We start from the raw sequence: 22,198 nt of genomic DNA on the forward strand, positions 1-22,198 counted from the left end.
TGCTAGGACAGCCATAGACGGAGAGAGGGAGTTTTTTTAGTTCCAGTAGATCAGAATGGACCTTATGTTAAGGTGATTACATCAGGTGTGTCAGAGCCTTTTCTGTTGGATACTGGTGCTACAAAGAGTTCTATTATGCACTCAAAACTCCCTGGTGCACCTTTGTCTGTCGAGATGAATGTTTCAGTAGGTTTTTCTGGCGCCCCGGTTAGGAACCCGATTTCTAGTCCTATGTCCCTTTCTGTTGGACCTTGTGAATTGGAAGCACCCCTTATTCTGACGACAGGTTGTGGTGCAAACTTGTTAGGATTGGATTTGTTAAAAAGATTGTATGCGACATTATATTGTTCTCCTTCGGGAGTACAACTTACACTGGGTAGGAAAATGGTCTCTCCAATGTATTTGTCGAAGGATAAACTTCCGACCGAATTGTCGTTTCTTCCTGATATCATTTGGGCTACTGGTCCTAATGATGTGGGTCTTTTGGAAATACCGCCTTATGTTGTGACATTGAAAGCCAATGTTAAATTACCACGCATTCAACAATACAAGATCTCTAGTGAAGGTGAAAAGGCATTGTTAGCGATCATTTATGATTTAATTGAAAAAGATGTAATTGAAGAGACAAGAGGCAACGTTTGTAATAGTCCTGTTCTGCCTGTTTTGAAACGTACTGACCCCTCTAAGCCACCTGTTTACAGGTTCGTGATTGATCTTAGAGAGGTAAATAAAATAGTTGTGCCACAGTTTCCAGTTGATCCTTTTATATACAAATAGCTTGCACAACGTTTTGGTGGATAGATGCAAAGATGTTCCTAAAATAAATGGAAAGCGTGCTTTCCCCGATATATGCGGATGATGCAGTGCTTATGGCCCGTACTATGAACGGTCTCTGTGAGGTGGTTAAGGCGTATGTCGACTTTGTCAGATTTAGATTTAGAAGTCAATAGCAGCAAGACCCACTTCATATTCTGTGGTAAACCACTGAGTAAAGTTGGTGTTTTGGTGATAAATGAACAAAACATCAGCGGCATGCATGAGTTTACCTATCTAGGTGTGACTTTTGATGATAAAGGAACATGGAAGCTCTGCATAGTGAACGACGTGCGCGATTCAATGCCACTGTATGAGCTACTTTTGATTTTGCATTAGGAGTGGGTAACAAGCCTATACAGCCTCTGCTTGAGGTGTACAGATGTAAATGCCTCCTGTTCTTATGTATGGGGCACCACTCTAGGGCTGTTTGGGCAGCATGGCTGTAGGAGGCTGGCCTGGCTTATAGTGCGTACCTGATGGTACTTACACCTTATACCAGGTCCAGTTATCCCTTATTAGTGAAATGTAGGCAGTGTCTAGAAGCCAGGCTGTCTAGAGGTAGCTGTAGGCAGAGCAGCCAAGGATGAACTAGGAGACAAGCAAAGTTCTTGCAATACCACTAGAGTCACACAGTACTCACACACATGAAAGACAATACTCGGTGTTACCAAAAATAAAGATACTTTAGTTTAGTAACACAATGCCAAATATATCTTAGAGGCTATACTCCCTTAGGAGGTAAGTATTATACACAAAATATACACTAGTAACCAAAAGCAAGTAAGTAAACAGTGATAAAATAGTGCAAACAGTGAAAATCACAATAGGTTGCAATGGGCCTAGAGGGAACACAAACCATATACTAACATAGTGGAACGCAAATCTTGGTTTCCCACCTAGGCAAGTGTAGTGTGTAGAGAGGCACTGGGAGTGTAAGAAAGCAACAAAGGTATGTAGAATACCCCACCCCAGAGCCCTGGAAAGCAGGAGTAAAGTACAGCAAGTTTCCTAAAACACACTAGAAGTTGTGATAAAGAATAATACAAAAACCAAGCCAGACTGCAAGACACCAACAATGGTTTCCTGGACCTGAAGACCAAGTCCCAGAACCGCTGAAGAGTCCAAGGAGAACAGGAGACCCTGCTAACCCGGATGAAGGTGCAAAAGTGAAACCTCTGGTTGGAAGAAAAGGTGGAAATGCACCAAAGAAGACAGCTGTGGGGTCCTGTTTAGTGCAGGAGATGTCCCACTTTGAGTAGATGACTGCATGCTGGTTTTCGTCGCTGGATTCGACCAACAAGCCTTGGCGCATGCAAGAAATGCGTTTGGTGGAAAAGGCGCTGCCCAGGCCCAGGAGGGACCTGGGGGTCTCGACTCAGGATGAGGAGACAGAGGGGGCTCTCAGCACTTCAGAGAGCCCTCATAAGACCAAGCAGCGCCCACACGAGTCCCAGAGCATGGGGACAAAGGAGTTGCAAATGGCGGTCATCGCAGCACTACACAAAGAGATCCCACGCAGCCGGAGAACAACTCCGGGACCTGAGCGTGACAGGATAGAGTGCTGGGGACCTGGGCTAGACTGTGCACAAAAGATTTCTTGGGAAAGTGCAGAGAAGCCGTAGGAGCTGCAAAACACGCGGTGCACAGGGATACTTTCTGGCAAGGGGAGGCAATCCCTTACCTCCACCAAATTTGGACCACTGGACCTTTGGACAGTCTAGATCACTTAAGTCCACCACCTGTGTTCCAGGATCCACGCTCGTCGTCAGGAGATGGGACCCAGAGTACCATTCGTCACTGCAGAGAGGTGCCCGATGAAGCAGGGAAGTGACTCCCTCACTCCACGGGAGATTCCTTCAATTCTTCTGGTGCAGGATGAAGACCGGCAGTCCTTTGAGGATGCATGATCTGGAAACTGCTGCAGTTGCTGGCAGCAGCTGGTGTTACAGAGTTGCAGTAGCCACCTTGGATACATTGTTGCAAGTTGTAGAGTTCCTGGAGAAGTTCTGCGGTTGACCCGATGGTAGAAGGTGAAGCAAAGGATGCTGAGGAGTCCTGCTGGAGTCATGCGAATCTGAGGAAACGCCCACAGGAGAGACCCTAAATAGCCCTCAAAGGGGGATTGGTCACCTAACCAGGTATGGACCTATCAGAAGGTGTCTCTGACATCACCTACTGGGACTGGCCACTCAGATGCTCCCAAAGTATCCCACCACCTTGGAGTCCATGGTGGCAAAACCCAGGGACACACTGGAGGAGCTCTGGGCACCACCTCTGGGGTGGTGATGGGCAGCGGAGTAGTCACTCCTCTTTCCTTTGTCCAGTTTCACACCAGAGGAGGAACTGGGGGTCCCTGAACCGGTGTAGACTGGATTATGCAAGGAGGGCACCATCTGTGCCCTTAAATGCACTTCCAGAGGCTCTGGGAGGATACCCCTCCCATGCCTGTGACACCCCTGCCCCAAAGGAAATGCATTGTTCCGCCTTCCTGGGATTGAGCTGCTCAAGCCCTAGGAGGGCAGAAGCCTGTCTGTGAGGTGACAGCAGCTGTGGCTGCAGTGAAAACCTCAGAAGGCTGGTATGGTAGTAGTGGGGGGTCCATGGTGGAGCCCCCAGGGTTCATGGAACTGGGCCACCAATACTGGAATGAGTATTGGAGTACAATTTCCAGTTGTTACACACCTTAGATGGCCATATTCGGAGTTACCATTGTGAAGCTACATATATGTATTGACTTACATGTAGTGCACACTTATAAAGACGTCCCCGCACTCACAAAGTCTGGGAAAATGGGCCTGGACAAGGTGGGGGAATCGAATCTCTGCTAGTGTAGGGTTGCACTCACACCCAGGAACCATGCACCTAGCCTTCAGGGTCTGAAGGTTAGACATATAGGTGACTTATAAGTCACCTGGTGCAGTGAAAATTGCTGTGAAATAGTGCTTACACTATTTCACTCGGGCTGCAATGGCAGTCCTGAAGAAGTGTTTGTATGGGCTCCCTATGGGTGGCAAAAGAAATGCTTCAACCCACATGGATCCCCTGGAACCCCTATGCCCTGGGGCTGGGTACCTAGGTACCATATACAAGGGACTAATGAGGGGCGTCCAGTATGCCAATTTGGAGTGGAATACTGGGTTACCAGTATATAAGTACACATTTGCAACCAGAGAGAGCATAGGTACTTGAGTTCTGATTAGCAGGACTCCAGTGAGACAGTTAAGCATACTGACAAAAACAGTGAAACATACTGACATGTAGGGCACAAACTATAAGCACTGGGGTCCTGACTAGCAGGATCCCAGTACACAGTCAAAACACACTGACAAACAGGTCACCAATGGGGTTAACCATACTAGAAAGAGGCTACTTTCTCACAATGGCCCCTCAGATAGAGGAAAATGAATTCTGCTGAAGGTTACTGAGGGTGGGACAAAATATTTCTGGGTTTTGCCTACATGATGAACCAAATTCGGAGTTTGTCGAGGATGGCATTAAGAATGTGCCTCTTCTGCTGTGGATTTCTGTTTGGTCAAATGATTGTGTCTCCCTAAACAGGGAGATGTTGTGTGACTGTCTGGCGTGTGATCGCGTTCTGGATATCCCTTGGTTGGCATATATAAAAGAGGCCGCCACATCCCTTGGTCACCCAGAAATGTTTAATGCCTCACAGTGTTTAACACGTACCGATAAACGGTGGGTAAAGGAGAACTTTTTTAAAATTCTGAGAACAAAAAAGGAGGCAGAGGAACTAACTAAACCAAATGTGAGGGTTTACTTAATGCTAAAGTTGCACACGGATACTGAGATCTATCTTTTGGTAACACAAAATGTTTGGGAAAGGTCACTCATTACCCGCTTCCGATTAGGGATAATCAGAAGCAATTTGTGCTTCCCGCTTGACCAGTACGATTCGAAATCCATACAAATTTGCCCATGTGATGGGGTGTCCTTTACAGTCTTTAATTCATGAAGATTTGTACTTCCCCCTATTGGGAAAAAAAAAAGTTTTTTGTGCAGTGTCGCCCAGCCTTCCTTTGGCAACGTATGGTCCCTGATGTGTTGGTGTCGGGGTGGGTTATTTTTCAAAAGGAGCTATATGTTGGCAGAATAGTGTAAATTTTAAAATGTATTTAACATTTGTATTTTTCGAATTTTGACTGCAAATGAAATTGGAGGTTTTAAGATTTTAATATGCAAGTTTTTCTATTTTTTAAAAGTTTGTATGTAACGTTTTATGTGATTTATGGTTATTATTCTATAACCAAATAAAGAAGAATTGAAATTGATTCCCCAAATGAAATGTCTTGTTTTTGGATTTTTAAGGCATTTTTAAATTTATACTGATTGTCTTACAGAGTAGGTGGTTTGTATAAGAATGCACTTTATATACAATTCATTTTATAGAGTCTGAAAGATTGTATATTGATGCACTTTATATGAAATGTATTGCAACGCTGCTCTGAGGGCTGTATATAGATGCACTTTATACATATTTTATTCTATAGAGTTTGACAGATTGTACTTTGCTGCACTTTATTTGTGAGTCAACATAAATTGTAGTATATTGTATATGCAGTTTTGTTGTTTTGTTATATATTGCTATGTTTTATGTGGAGATCTTAGGAGTTCAAAATCATAAATAAACTTAAACTTGACTTGACTTGATTTAGCCTGAAGCTCAACCTTGGGTAGTTGTCTGCGAGCAGTAAGGCTTAGCAAAGGAACAATGTGTGGAGCATTTAACAGCACCAAACAGAATAAGAAAGGCACACAACATAAAAGGAACAAGACACCATAAAAAAAAAAAAAATAGAGCAGATATTGTAGGAGGCTGGTCTGGCTTGTAGTGAGTACCAAGGGGTACTTGCACCTTGCACCAGGCCCAGTTATCCCTTATTAGTGTATAGGGTGTCTAGCAGCTTAGGCTGATAGATAATGGTAGCTTAGCAGAGCAGCTTAGGCTGAACTAGGAGACGTGTGAAGCTACTACAGTACCACAAGTGTCACTTGCACAATATCATAAGAAAACACAATACACAGTTATACTAAAAATAAAGGTACTTTATTTTTATGACAATATGCCAAAGTATCTTAGAGTGTACCCTCAGTGAGAGGATAGGAAATATACACAAGATATATGTACACAATACCAAAAATATGCAGTATAGTCTTAGAAAACAGTGCAAACAATGTATAGTTACAATAGGATGCAATGGGGAAACATAGGGATAGGGGCAACACAAACCATATACTCCAAAAGTGGAATGCGAACCACAAATGGACCCCAAACCTATGTGACCTTGTAGAGGGTCGCTGGGACTATTAGAAAATAGTGAGAGTTAGAAAAATAACCCTCCCCAAGACCCTGAAAATTGAGTGCAAAGTGCTCTAAAGTTCCCCTAAGGACAAAGAAGTCGTGTTAGAGGAATAATGCAGGAAAGACACAAACCAACAATGCAACAACGCTGGATTTCCAATCTGGGGTACCTGTGGAACAAGGGGACCAAGTCCAAAAGTCACAAGCAAGTCGGAGATGGGCAGATGCCCAGGAAATGCCAGCTGCGGGTGCAAAGAAGCTTCGACTGGACAGAAGAAGCTGAGATTTCTGCAGGAACGAAAAGGGCTAGAGACTTCCCCTTTGGTGGACGGATCCCTCTCGCCTTGGAGAGTCGTGCAGAAGTGTTTTCCCGCTGAAAGAACGCCAACAAGCCTTGCTAGCTGCAAATCATGCGGTTAGCGTTTTTGGATGCTGCTGTGGCCCAGGAGGGACCAGGAGGTCGCAAATTGGACCAGGAGGTAGAGGGGACGTCGAGCAAGACAAGGAGCCCTCTTAGCAGCAGGTAGCACCCGGAGAAGTGCCAGAAACAGGCACTACGAGGATGCGTGAAACGGTGCTCACCCGAAGTTACACAAAGGAGTCCCACGTCGCCGGAGACCAACTTAGAAAGTCGTGCAATGCAGGTTAGAGTGCCGTGGACCCAGGCTTGGCTGTGCACAAAGGATTTCCGCCGGAAGTGCACAGGGGCCGGAGTAGCTGCAAAAGTCACGGTTCCCAGCAATGCAGTCTAGCGAGGTGAGGCAAGGATTTACCTCCACCAAACTTGGACTGAAGAGTCACTGGACTGTGGGGGTCACTTGGACAGAGTTGCTGGGTTCGAGGGACCTCGCTCGTCGTGCTGAGAGGAGACCCAAGGGACCGGTAATGCAGCTTTTTGGTGCCTGCGGTTGCAGGGGGAAGATTCCGTCGACCCACGGGAGATTTCTTCTGAGCTTCTAGTGCAGAGAGAAGGCAGACTACCACCACAGCATGCACCACCAGGAAAACAGTCGAGAAGGCGGCAGGATCAGCGTTACAGAGTTGCAGTAGTCGTCTTTGCTAATATGTTGCAGGTTTGCAGGCTTCCAGCGCGGTCAGCAGTCGATTCCTTGGCAGAAGGTGAAGAGAGAGATGCAGAGGAACTCGGATGAGCTCTTGCATTCGTTATCTAAAGTTTCCCCAGAGACAGAGACCCTAAATAGCCAGAAAAGAGGGTTTGGCTACTTAGGAGAGAGGATAGGCTACTAACACCTGAAGGAGCCTATCAGAAGGAGTCTCTGACGTCACCTTGTGGCACTGGCCACTCAAAGCAGTCCAGTGTGCCAGCAGCACCTCTGTTTCCAAGATGGCAGAGGTCTGGAGCACACTGGAGGAGCTCTGGACACCTCCCAGGGGAGGTGCAGGTCAGGGGAGTGGTCACTCCCCTTTCCTTTGTCCAGTTTCGCACCAGAGCAGGGCTAAGGGGTCCCCTGAACCGGTGTAGACTGGCTTTTGCAGAATTGGGCACATCTGTGCCCAAGAAAGCATTTCCAGAGGCTGGAGGAGGCTACTCCTCCCCTGCCTTCACACCATTTTCCAAAGGGAGAGGGTGTAACACCCTCTCTCAGAGGAAGTCCTTTGTTCTGCCATCCTGGGCCAGGCCTGGCTGGACCCCAGGAGGGCAGATGCCTGTCTGAGGGGTTGGCAGCAGCAGCAGCTGCAATAAAACCCCAGGAAGGGCAGTTTGGCAGTACCAGGGTCTGTGCTACAGACCACTGGGATCATGGGATTGTGCCAACTATGCCAGGATGGTATAGAGGGGGCAATTCCATGATCATAGACATGTTACATGGCCATATTCGGAGTTACCATTGTGAAGCTACATATAGGTAGTGACCTATATGTAGTGCACGCGTGTAATGGTGTCCCCGCACTCACAAAGTCCGGGGAATTGGCCCTGAACAATGTGGGGGCACCTTGGCTAGTTCCAGGGTGCCCTCACACTAAGTAACTTTGCACCTAACCTTTACCAGGTAAAGGTTAGACATATAGGTGACTTATAAGTTACTTAAGTGCAGTGTAAAATGGCTGTGAAATAACGTGAACGTTATTTCACTCAGGCTGCAGTGGCAGGCCTGTGTAAGAATTGTCAGAGCTCCCTATGGGTGGCAAAAGAAATGCTGCACCCCATAGGGATCTCCTGGAACCCCAATACCCTGGGTACCTCAGTACCATATACTAGGGAATTATAAGGGTGTTCCAGTAAGCCAATGTAAATTGGTAAAATTGGTCACTAGCCTGTTAGTGACAATTTGGAAGAAATGAGAGAGCATAACCACTGAGGTTCTGGTTAGCAGAGCCTCAGTGAGACAGTTAGGCACCACACAGGGAACACATACATATAGGCCACAACCTTATGAGCACTGGGGGTCCTGACTAGCAGGGTCCCAGTGACACATAACAAACATACTGAAAACATAGGGTTTTCACTATGAGCACTGGGCCCTGGCTAGCAGGATCCCAGTGAGACAGTGAAAACACCCTGACATACACTCACAAACAGGCCAAAAGTGGGGGTAACTAGGCTAGAAAGAGGCTACTTTCTCAAAGATATTTATAATCTTTTAAGGACCTTACTCATCAAAATCCATCAGAGGGTTCCGGAGATATACATTTTAGAAAGAATAAATAACTTTTATATCAACCGTAAAGGTGCATTGGCCAACAATGTAAACTTTTAAAAAGTTTGGAAAAGTTAGTTCAATAATTCCAGCCCGAGTTGGGTTACCAAGATCAGCAGGACAGAGTTCTAGGGGGCCAGAAAGGATACTTTGGACAGTTACCTGGCCACCAGAGTGTTTTTAGAGCAAGATCTAAGCTTTACAAGATGACCGCCATAGACGACAATGGAGTGGTCCTGATTCTGAGGGATGCAGACTAAAGATGCCTAATGATGTTCCTGATGCTGTGCGGTTGATGGGGGTGAAATTGGTTGGGCCCTCGGTCCACAGGTGAGTAGGGCGATTCTGTCCATGATTCTCGGGGTCCCACAAAGCCCTTTATGTAGGGTTCCAAGGGCTGCCGATGCAGGCCCTGTGCTTATGAACACAGAACAGTGCAAATCTTTGGTGGGGGCTAGTGTTCCTCTTGGTCAACAAATCCAGTCTCAACCAAAATCCACTGGTCCAGCAGGCATGGGTGCACCTTTTGGCTATCTCTAAATTGTCCTTAGGGTGCTTGGTGTCTGGTAGTGGCAAAAATCATCTGCAGTGGCTACCAGAGATATGATTTGTGCTCTTTCAGCTTTACTGTCCCCAGAACCGTTCAAGGAGGTCAGCCAACCAACTGTTGGGGTCCCTGCTTTAGATTGGGGTCAGAAACCTGCCTTTCCCCAAGCCAGGCATGCAAACCAGGATCCAAACTCTCCTAGCTCAAAGTGCAGCATGTGCAGTTGCTCCGACATCCCAGCTTCTCTTTGTGCGCCTCCAACAGGTACATAGTAGTCTTCCCATCCTCCTTCCAAGTCTAGTGAGTACTGAGGGTCAACGTGCCCGGTGTGCTATAGTTATCTCAGGAAAGTGCCAGACGGAGACCAAATGGTCACTAGCCAATGAGTTACTGGGTCCCCTCCTACCTAGTGACGAAGTTCCTGTGATGTGTGACATCTAGCTATCCCAGAATACCACTTTCTTGACCCCATGACCCCTTGAAGATGGCAAGACCCTTCCTCGGTCATCAAGAGAACGGTAGCCCGCCCTAGAGCTATGGCTACCTGAGGGCAACACTCCCACTGTAAAATTGGTTTGGGGGTGAGTTTCCCTTCTCTGGCCCTGTCTCCATGGTGTCCTGCTCAGGACTGCTGGGCCAGGCAGCCCGTCAAATGCAGCTTCCCCTTTGATGTTTGCCTCTGGGCTAACCCCCCAAGTGGCCATCCCGGCAGAGGTGGTGACACCTCCTTGCTGCGGCACTGCCTTTCTTCTGACTTTGTTCTTGTGCCTGGGAGTTGGCATATACAAAAGAGGCTGCCACATCCCTTGGTCACCCAGAAATGTTTAATGCCCCACAATGTTTAACACGTACCGATTACTCAGGAAGACCCATCAGGATATGCTTGGAATACCTCAGATCCCTTTGTGTGACTGTCTAGAGTGAATTCACAAATAGCCCAACTGTCATCCTGATCCAGACGTGTATTCTACAGCCAGGCAGAGGCACTGAGTGGTTAAGAAAGAAAATGCCAATTTTTTAAAAGTGATATTTTCAAACTTACAATTTAAAAACCAACTTCACCAAAAGATGTATTTTCAATTGTGAGTTCAGGGATCTCTATCTGCTCCCTATGGGAAATGACACTTAAAAGATATTTCAAGGCAATCCCTATATTACCCTATGGAAGAGATTGTCCTTGCAACAGTGAACACGGAATTTAGCAGTATTTGACTATATGGACATGTAAAACACACCAGTAAATGTCCTACCTTTTTAAATAGACTGCACCCAGTGCATGGGGGTGCCTTGAGCCCACTTTAGGGGTGGCTTACATGTAGTGAAATTTAAGGTTTGGGTCTAGCAAGTGGGTGCACTTGCCAGGTCAACATGGCAGTGTAAAACTACACACACAGGTGTTGCAGTAGCAGGCTTGAGACATGATTGCAGGGCTAGTAATGTGGGTGGCACACTCAGTGCTGCATGCCCACTAGTAGCATCTGATTTACAGGCCCTGGGCACACTTGGTGCTCTATACTAGGGACATACTAGTAAACTAAACATGCCAATCATGGATAAATCATCACCAATACATTTTAGACAAAAAGCATATGAACTTTAGCACTGGCTAGTAGTGGTATAGTGCCCAGAGTCCCACAGCCAAACAAAAAAAAGTCAGAAAAAATTGGAGGAAGAAGGCAAAAGGTTTGGTGATAAACCTGCAAAAAAGGCCAGGTCCAACAGGTATTGTTTAAGCTGACATCTTTACCTACTATAGTATCTATCTTCATAAAACTTTCCCAAAACTTTTGGCAGGTCCATCGGCTACTGCCTGGAAAGTTTTTGGGTGATCCATTTTGGGGGGGCAGGGAGGGGGTGGTATCGGGGGGGCCCTAAACAAGTTTTTCCCATTCATTTTTTAATATGGATTTTGAACAGCGATAGTCCAAAAACTAATGGACGGAATTACACCAAATTTTGCAGGAATGTAGGTCATGGTCCAGAAAGACAGTTTATCTGTTTTTGTGTAATTCTGTTCAGTAGTTTGTGAGAAATTAATGGGAACAATTTTTATATATCTAGGGACGTGAGTGATTCGTGACCCCTAACGATCTTGCGCTGAGGTCTGTGAGCCATCTTGGGACTCTGCTTCAAAGTTCCAAAAACAAATGTAAATAAAAAAATACAAAAGGGGACAGGGTCCGAACACCCTGACCCCTTAGCTAATTTTAAGAGTGGAGATGCAGCAGACGTGCAGTGGATCTGCGAATCTGCTTGTAAAATAGTGTAAAAACGAAGCGCTGTCTCCCGCATTTCATTAGTTTAATGGCCTGCGTGGGCCAAAGTCCCGGGGACTTTTTTAAAAGAAAAAAGTAGAGGAGGCCTTGTGGTCCCGTCACAATGCCCCGGGGACCTCCAGGTCTCATTTTTTGGAACGGGGGTCTGTGCCCCACCCCCCACTGTCCTGGGGACCACTATATCCCCATGGCTTTATTGTAATATGTGGGGGCTGTCTGGTCCCTCCGTTGCCCTGGGGACCACCACCCCCGGGGCAACACTGTAGATAAAGCTGGGGCCACTTGGCCCCCGTGCCCTGGGGACCACCTCCACCCTTGACAAATGTTAAAAAAAAAAAAAAAAAAAAAAAAAGGGTCCCTATAGGACCACCACCCCCGGGGGTTAAGTACATATGGGGCCACAGATGGCCGTGGGGACTGCCATTCCCCAGGGCTGGCTCCTGCTATGTCTCAGGGCTGCTCACCGCTGGGACATATCTGTTTGCTGTGCTTGGCTGTAGCGCTGCATGCAACGCTGCAGCCAAGCCACAGCAAACACTTCGGGCTTTGACAGCTGGACCTTCAAAGAGGTCCTGCTGTCAAAATCCGAAGTTTCATCTCTGTCCCCTGTACGCATTCATTTGGAAATCATGGCTGGCCCATAATCACTATGCTGAATCTTTAGATTTCCAAAGACTGTGTGTGGAAACAGTTTTCACTCTCTCTGACCTCAGAGTAAGAGGCTTGGTACGCAGCCAACTCCACTAGCCACTCACAGCTCCTCTTAGGACACAAAATTGTAGAATGCACCCATCATGATACTGTTCACAGTAGATGAGACTCTTTACCGACCCATGGACACTTTATCTGATCTGACATAGATGTTATTTGTGGCCAAAAACCTATAGTTCTCAGCAAATTCCTGTAAGACAACAGCATCAAGTACTTCTCAAGCAGAAGACAGGATGAAAATGAAACATAGCACACTAGTGAGCCAACCTCTGTCAGATAAAAAATATTATGTCGGTAGTACCATCCGACCTTTAAAAATTAGGATTGGAGAACATGCTAGAGCATTAGCACAGAGGGATAACAGATACCCGGTGGTAGCACATATGATCAACTGTGTGTCCCAGAACACATGGGCTAGCTTTACGTTCTTTGGTTGTGAACAGGTGCCGAAAGATCAGAGAGGGGGAAATAGGGAACTGAGGTTACGAAGAAGAGAAGCGATTTGGATTATGAGACTAAGGGCAGTAGAGGATGGTTAAAAACTCTGATAGGGAACTGGAATTCTTTTTGTGAATTTGTAGTAAACGATTGGATGTTTTGGTCAGAAACAATATTATCAGGATTGCTTAGATTGTGAATGTAAGTAATTACATACGTTTGTTTAATGGTATGATGTTTCATGAAAATTTGTATATAATATGAATTTTAATTTCTGTCATGAAATATTAATCTGTTGATGGGTGGGAGACTCTGTTTAATGAGTATTTTGGACTAAACAACAATATGTTAATTTCAGATATATATGATTGTTAAATTGTGGCATGAAATTTAAACCTGAAAATATTCTATGCACTATTTGTTAATGGGTGGGGGGTTCTTTGCTGAATTAATATCTTGGACCAAGTAATAATACTGCACTATTTTTATCTTTAATTTTGTATTTATTTTGTCCTGACACTATAATAACATACTTTATATATTTATTTTTCTAGTGTGCACTAATAACTTATTCTATTATATATTTACATTTGTTTGTTGTCACCCCAAAATGTTAAGATATTACACTATCGAGTGTTTTGGGCTCTGTTCTATTTATACTTTTTCAGCTTAGTTAGAGAGTCATAGAGGGAGCCGGGAGGCGGCAGTCCTTCTTTTATTTTCAGTGTACCACTAGCTGTTCAGTCCTTCATCTGTTTTCATTATAGGGAAGGCTTAATAGGGAGGGAGAGACAGGACGCCGTACACGGCGCTTCTCTGAATGAGCGCGCAACTTCCTGAGTGGAGCGTCTAAATTATTCGGTTGATCTGTTTTTTGGGAGTATGAGACGGAGGTTAAGCGTTTAAAAACAGTGCCGCAACAGATTGGGGACGTTTAGTCCCACGTGTGGATATACTCTGAAGAGGTAAGGTAATAAGAAGAGTGTGAATCGGATTTATAGGAGACGTGTTCGGAACACGTTGTACACTTGGGTCTTAAAGCTGATAATGGGAGTGATAATACAGTTATTGTTATTTAATTAATGGTTACAGAACGTATGGGCACGACTAACTGTTGACTTCTGTGGAGCTCACGTGGTTAATAGGAGACGCGGTTGGAAATCGTTATACTTGAGTTAAGCTATTATTGGGAGCGGAAAATGCAGCTTACGTATATTTAATTAATCTTTACAAAAACTCATGGGCATGAAAACGTAATGTGGAAGCTGACAACACATGTATTATATTACAGGAGGAATCCGAGCAAAGTTCAATAGAGCTAAAGAAGATAAAGCCTGGATTATAAGTATTGTTAGTAAGAGTGCTACTTAACTGTTTGATTTGGTTTGAATATATATATCTTTGGGATTTGTATAGGTAATGGCGAACTGGGCATTTTTTCTTGATGTACTGAAACTAATATTGGATTTAGTTTTTACTTAGTTTGGTGTGTGACAACAAATAAGTATATATTTTTTCACTTAAATGGATGGTATAGCACATGCAAGGTGGATCTTTTATTTTATTTTTCCTTTCTTTTCACGTTTTGGTGGTTTGACTACTGTTGCATGCTGAGGGAGTCACAAATAGGGTGTCACAGATTGGGTGTTTTTACTACAATTATTATTGGAACTTACCCACTTCAACTTGGACAAATTACTAATGTTAACACGTGAGTCTAGATTTGGATCTCACTATAATCTTGCGCAGATTACGTTAATTATCAAATGAAGTGTATTTAATTTATGGATAATGATTCTTGGGTTCTAGATGGATTAAAGTAATGGAAACGACCAGATTCCAGCCCTGAGAAAGTCAAGTGACGAAACACGTGTTGGCTGTAAGGTCATCATAAAGAACTTGGATAGCTTTTTCCTTTTGTTTTTTTAGTGGACTTTTTACTGGAATACAAGATGATTAAATGATGGGAATAATTGTGTTCAAGCAGAACGGAATGTGGACTCGGATGGAATGACTTAAGTATAGTGAATTTAATTTGACTTGGAATACAAATGGACTGATTTAATTTTTGATTTATAATGAATTTGAGCTTGAAAGGTTCTTTCTTCTGAGAGTTTGATTATTAAATCCGGTTATTGCAACACAAATGTATAAGATTATATGAATAATTGCTATTATTTAAGTATTAAGATTGTGCATAAAAATTCACACAACTACACTAGAAATTTATTTAAGAGCAACAGGTGCCACAGTAGGTAAACCTCTGTCAGATAACCTGTGCGTTGTATGCTTGATGGACATATGACTACTGGTGCTTTATGATCTACATTCAAGAATAGTTAATATTGTTTTGATATTGTGTGTTCAGTCATGGTGCACGACATATTTAGAAGAGTAATGAATACAGTATTCTAAATGAAATCTAGTTAACTTCTATTGTATTAAACACTTTACACTCGTGGTTACCTTGTCATTTACAAGGGTAGCACTGATGGGAGTTAATACAAAACTGCCTCTTCACATAGTGAAAACTACAGTGAAAGGACAATGATTATCATTTTATAATGTAGGGAAATCTAGTCTTTGCTGGGACCATGTTCACTGGTATGACCTGGGAATATAGGCAGTCTAGACAATTGTTAGTTGCATATTCTAGAACGTTTGTAATAGTCAATGAACTGCTGCTTCTCTTAGCCTTTTACGGATCGGGACCATTAGGAATACCCTTACTGGATTCCTGTGCGTATCTACTTTTTCTGAAAAATATCGTTGTACAGGGTTGCCCATGGAGGAGATCATACCATGGCAAGAAATAAATACTGAAATTTGATGAAGCATGTTTTCCCAAGCCTGACTTGACACAACTAAAATATCTGTTTTGCAGAGGAATTGCGTAACAGGAGACTTCACTTTGGTTCTTAGTTGCTATTCAGATGCATGCATGTGAAATAATTTGAACTCCCAGTAGTACAGCACCAGGATTGGTAATGTAAGATAAGGCAAGACATTTTTAGTTGCAAACTTTGGAAGATTACCTTAAAAGACTGACATCAGGATTGACATAGGTGACTTTGTAAAGATGCTCTTCAACATTCATGTAAAACAATAATCAAGGCTGTTTTGTAATATTTGCCTCATGGGTATTGGGTACCAGGTTAGAATGTGTGCTACACGTTACAGTTCTATCATGTGACACATATGAACCCACAGATAACTTATAACGTTTATATTGAAACAAATTGCTGGCAACTGATTTTTCTGTTGGGTAAATCTGTATGTCAATGTACTTCCATTTGATAATATGGATCTTAAGTGATTAATAATATATTATCCACCCTTGCCCAACAACTCTTAAAAAAAATCATAAAGTTTTATGGTTCTGTTACAATTGATCCCTTGTAAAACTCGCGATGTTTTTTGTTGTTTTTAACTACATTTAGTTTACACTTCAACCACTAGATAGTAGTTAAGACTAATAGAGGAAAATCTTGTGGGACAATTTGTTTGTGATTTATATTTTATGATTGTGTTACATCCCCATTCCAGTATTCACTTGTATTTTTATGTTGTGGGTATGATAGAGATGCATTTTTATGCTTTAGTATTTAGATTCTTCGTCGTTCCCTGAAATGCTTAAATGAACTGTGTAAAGAAATCAGACCACCAAGAGAGTAATAATAACTCTTTGTTGATGGTAATAGAAGTATCAATTGGTCCCCTGCTTCCGACCACGTTTTCTTTTGCTTTAAAAGTGATGGGGCATAATCCTTGGCTTTTTCTTGAAGGGTTCTCTCACAGTTTCTTGCATTAAATTTCCTGTCTCACTCTGGGTCACTCCATGTCACTTGGTCTCACTAATTCACACAGTCTCACTCCTTTTACTCTGGCCCACTTTGTCCTACTCAGTTCCTCTCATTCTCACTCGTTTTGAATTACTCAGTCTTACTGTGGCTTAGTCTCACACACATTAACACTCAATTACACTCACTGTCAGTCTCCCTCACTCGCTCACATTCATTCTCACACATACTCATCCTTGCTGTCACTCATTCTCACTCACTCTGACTCATTCTTTCACTGACTGTTTCTCATTTTAACTCACACACATAGTCACACATACATGCTCACAGTGGTGAGATTTCACCAGCTCTAAACTATCTCTCTGATGGCGGGCACAGGCAGCTTCATGCACCTGTGTCCGCAATCAAACAATGTCACTAGTTGCCACAGTTTGTTGCTGGACCCAAAGCAGGACTGCATTTTATTATTATACCAGGAGCGAATAATTAATCACTCTTGATACAGTGCAAATTGACCACAAAACAAGGAGGGCGTAGTGAAGCTGTTGAGCCCTTAAAGGAGAACCCCCCTCTGGTCCAGGGACAGCTATCCATCAAACCAATCCATTCACTCAATTATCCATCCTTTCATTTATCCATCCCTCCATTCATCCATCCATTAAATCATCTGCCCTTTTGCTCACATATCCACCCTTTCGCTCCATCCATCCATCCTTTCACTCCATCCATCCATCACCCTGCCTTCGGCTCATCCATCTTTCCACCCTTCCTCTCAGCCATCCATCCTTACACCCATCCATTCACCCTTCATCCCATCCATACATCCGTCCATTTACCCTTTCACTCAGCCATCTATCCTTTCGCTCATCCATCTATTCATCCATCAATTCACCCTTTCACTCACCCATCCCTCCACACAGACACCCATCTACTCTTCCTTTCACTCATCCATCCACTGTTTTATTGAGCACTCTGACCGGCTCAGCACAATAATGTTTTTTCCAAAGTGAAACCAATTGCACTACTAAACACGTGTTACTGCCAGGAGAGCAGCCCTCTTCACCCTTCCTAAAGCCTGTCACTCTGTGATGACCAACAAATGTTGCCACCCACTCCCTCTATGTCCTCATCGACCTTCCCCCTCCCCAAGCCATTGAAGTAAACGGAGCCTTGCTAACTCCTCTCAGTGCCACTGTTTATGTGCCCCAAAATCAACCCAATCCATGGCTTTCTAATTCAGCACGCCCTCTCCTGTGATGTCACTGCTGTAGCTTTTGCCTGCAGGTCGAAGAAAACCTCGCCCTGCCAGCACTTGCGCAGTAGGACATCTGCAGAGTTCACTAGAGTTCACCCACGAGAGTCAGCACACTGTCTCCAAGCAGTGATTTATTTTCATCTGCTCTGCATTTGTTTACCTGCTCTTGCCTCTCCCAGGTGGGTGGCAGAGCAATGCCCCTTTTGCCCATGAACACCAGTCACCCCTGCTTATATTAACAAGCAGAGAAAAGGTTAATTGTTTGCATTCCTTAAAGAAATGCTAGAATCTTTATGCATGTTTCCACACATTGCAAGTTACTACAGCTTTTTCTTTTTTTTTAAATGGACTTTTATTGAACTGTTGCTAATATATCTTTGCAACAAATATTTCTGACATCATGTTTTTGTTGTGTTTAATTTTGCAGTAGAGGTTTGTTTTTTTTCTTCAAGTTTGCAGACATGCTCACTCTTTCATATGAAAGAGCTCCGCACTAAGATTTGAAGTGATTTATGAGAAAGGTGATGGTGTGACCATGTGTTATATGGGATAAAGTACCCCCTGTAGTACATGATAAGGATGTTGCAAGTCACGTTGAAGCTCCATAACCTTATAAAGGAACTTGACCTTCAGCCTCTTTCCTCTATATGGTTATCGAACACCTTGGTGACCTCCAGTATACTTATATTGTGCACCAAGGGGTACTTTATCTCTTTTGTATTGTGTTGTGTGTCACAGTGTGCACGGATGTTGTCTGTGTATATGCAGTAAAAAATGTCTGACCTAGTTGCTTTATCAATGCTCGTTTCTCATTTTTTGACTTGGCCTTCTATGTACCACAAACCGTTTCCTTTTTTGTCACAAAGTTAGACTCCACAAACTGTACAAAAACATCGGGGGAAAATAACAGTTCTAAAATTTCATGACAGAAAAACGACTAGACACTAAAAATAAAAAATACATTTTAAGTACTATGTAATGCCACACTTTTCATTGTTATTTTCTCCACCTAATGTGTTCCCCTTTGTACCTTAAGTGTGTGCTTTCACGATCTTAATGAAATGGGCCACTACCTCAACTGTGGTCAATTTCCATAGTTCCACTTGAAAGGCCATATCCACTACTGCAGCCTTTATTCCAATCTAATGAAGGAGAGGTTTGAGCCAAAACTACTCGGGTGATTTAAGCTTTGAGTATCTCCTCTGAATTTGTTTTGTCTTACCTATAGACATTTTGACCTCATGCCTTCATTACAGTCCAAGCCCTATTCTTGTCACTGGGGCAATTTGTCTTTAAATTGTTGTTGATGTGATCAGCCATATTGTTCCATTTGGTAATGTTTTCTTGCATCACATTTCTTGCTGACTTGCCCGATTTATTTATATTCATCTTTGTGAGGGCCAGACACAAGCACACTCCTATCTGGCTGCTCACTTTAAGAAAATCATTCAAAGTTGACCACCACTAGTGTGTGCATGTATAGCAGCCATTTCTAAATGGTTTTTCTGAAAGCATATCAAGAACCATTCCAAGATGGCCACTTTACCTGCTTGTGCAAGCACACACATTGACCATCTGAGAAAAACAAATAAGAACTTGCAAAGACAGAATGTGAAGAACCTATGAAGATTCCTATAAATGTACAAACGCATTTGGGAGGTGAGAGAAGGGAATTCTCTGTAAGCCTTCACTGTATTTGCTTAAATTTGGGTGGTTCTGAAGGCAAGAATGCAGACTTTAACACAAAAAAGGGAAGTGCTGCATACTGAAGATTACCACCAAATGCTTATCACTGAAACTAATTATGTGCATCACGAATATCATACATTGATTTAACTTTTACTTCGCACATCACTGTACCACAACTGGCAAGACAATTTACAAAGGATACCGCCCAGGTTAGCTGAAATATTTCATCTAGGTTTCATATCTAAAACTGTCTAAAATCTCTTCCACTGCTATTTCTGCAAATTCAGTCGAGCACAGCAATACTGGACACAATCGCTCAACACTGCATGACAAATCACCCACTCCAGTAAACATACTCAGTACTTTGTCTCCACTTTAGCCAGACACACTAAGATTATCAATCCATAAATCTCAGCACAGTTTCTTCTCACTGCAACTTCCACAACACCAACAAGAATATCAGCTGAACAGTAATTTCAAACCAAGCTACAGAAGAACCCAGAAGAGAAATTACACAAAACCATCACAGAACCTGAACCCAATGAACACACATACCACATTACCACAGCACTTTCTACTCAGGTTGCAGGAAGGTAGAAAATGCAAGATTACGAGACGCAATTGCCCCAGTTTTCCAGGAAAACATGCTAACAGTGGTTATGGAGGAAGCTTGCAAGAGTACCCTTGATACAAGCATCACAAATTCACAGGAGTTAGAACTCCTTCATTTGTCAATTTACCACATAGAATAATATTGATGTGAGACTCCGATTAGACCAATAGTTGTCTATGCATGGAAGTCTTTTTCTTGTTGCTACCAACCTGTTGACAGTCTTCAACTTTTGAAATAGTTGAAATGAGTTCGACTAAACATTCAAGTGTTCTTTTGAGTTCTGGATTTTGTGTGTGCTTTTGCATATTGCAATAGATGTTGCCTTTTAGCAATGTTACCCTTGGTGGTGTATATTGGATAACTTTAGTGATGCATGGGTTGTACTGCATACTGTGGAATACTGTAATTTCTGTCTGAGTGCAAAAGGGTGTCACACATCAAGCTGTCCTCTTGTCTTAACACTTCACCTATAGTGCTCAGTATTCCAATCAATGACACTTGCCACTGTGACACCAATGGGTACTTAGCTATGTAGGATTGCTGGAGCATTTACATCCCTCACAGGAATCAATGCTCATCGAGGCCGATTAACCTATGGACCCTGCTAAGAGTGTGGTAGAACCATTAACACCTTTTGCAACATAAGCCAATAATATTAAGCAGTATGACCCATTTGGCCATACAAGGAAAATGGCAGTTAGGAATAATGGTAAGGGGGTTTATTACAAACTCAAGCTCAAAGTCATGTAGACCATTCTCAAGACAAAGTTATTAAGGTACAAAATCACCAAGGGTTGCCCAAGACAAAGAAATAAATTAAAGTGAATTAACATTAAAAGTAATAAGCATTTAATAAGAAAACTACAAAACATTATCAAAATTAGATGGGATGTAGAAACCACACGTTGCTCAGGCTTAGCAAGTCAGTTTCAGATCATCAAAGTTATAATTCTGGTTGGACATAGGGTAACCTTACACTAGGCCAAATCAGGAAATTACATGTGTGGGGCAGAACACATGAGGGCAGAAGACTAAAATGAAAAATAATTTGGAAAAAAAGAATTCTCTGGAAGAAACATACCTAACTAATATGTACTATAGTACGTTGAAGGGGCCTCATCCATTAGTAAGCAATCACGTGACTCCAGGCTGCAACATCGACATCCATTCCCAGGTCAGGCGCTGGGGAACTCATCCATCCATGAAGCTCCACACAGGATTGAAACATTTGTATACTTTATAAGTCCATTTCTCAGGATTGTCCAAACTCAGGGACAGAATTACATTTTCTCTCTATGTCTAAACAATAGGGCCTATTACCAAAGCCAGTCTTCTCATGGGAACAAAGTCTGAAAGAAAGCTTGTGTTACTAAAATGAATTTGCATTTCCTGTACAATCATAAAATACAAAACTTACAGGCCTCACTTAGGCTAATACAAGTGAATTAAAGCAAAAAAAATTAATTAATACATCTAAACACAATTTTAATATGGAAACTTATGACTTTAAATGTTTATACATTATAATTGATATAACACAGAACTGCATTTCTCTATTGTTGCACACGTATTTAAAGGATTATTCAGTAGAAATTCAGTGTTTCAATACATACTGGTAGCCTAAAGTCTAGATTATGACATAGTATCAAATACATTTTGCAAACATTTAATTTATGAATTATACTACCAGGGTTCCTAACACTAGCTTAAACAAATTCACAGTTAAAATGACTTTGCATGACATATTTCTACATTCAATATATTAGTACGTTGGTTAACATGCATATATTGTCATATGTTGATGACTTCTGTGGCATGAGGGACATCACTAAAATTTCAACTACACCAAGATGGATTGGATGACAAAGTGACAACAATGAACTAAATGGAGCTGATAATAATAGCTAGATTCATCCTTAAACTAATTTGTATGCATGCGGCTGATTTTATTTGCATGGCTTGACTGAGGGTAAAAAGAATGGACGCCTACAGGGGCAATGGTCTCTATTGGTGCTGGAGATGCAGTGGCACAGGAGCCCACTGAATCCTGATTATGGGTGTATTTTACAATTC

The 22,198-nt window shown here is 42.8% G+C and overlaps 1 protein-coding gene across 2 annotated transcripts in view; it reads left to right on the forward strand.

Annotated features, from left to right (window-relative positions):
• Nucleotides 1-22,198, forward strand: part of SLC37A2 (solute carrier family 37 member 2) — a 1,507,897-nt gene that overhangs the window by 116,107 nt on the left and 1,369,592 nt on the right. The window lies entirely within an intron of this gene.

The sequence above is a fragment of the Pleurodeles waltl genome, chromosome 3_1, assembly GCF_031143425.1.
Source record: "Pleurodeles waltl isolate 20211129_DDA chromosome 3_1, aPleWal1.hap1.20221129, whole genome shotgun sequence".
In the NCBI taxonomy this organism is placed as follows: Eukaryota; Metazoa; Chordata; class Amphibia; order Caudata; family Salamandridae; genus Pleurodeles; species Pleurodeles waltl.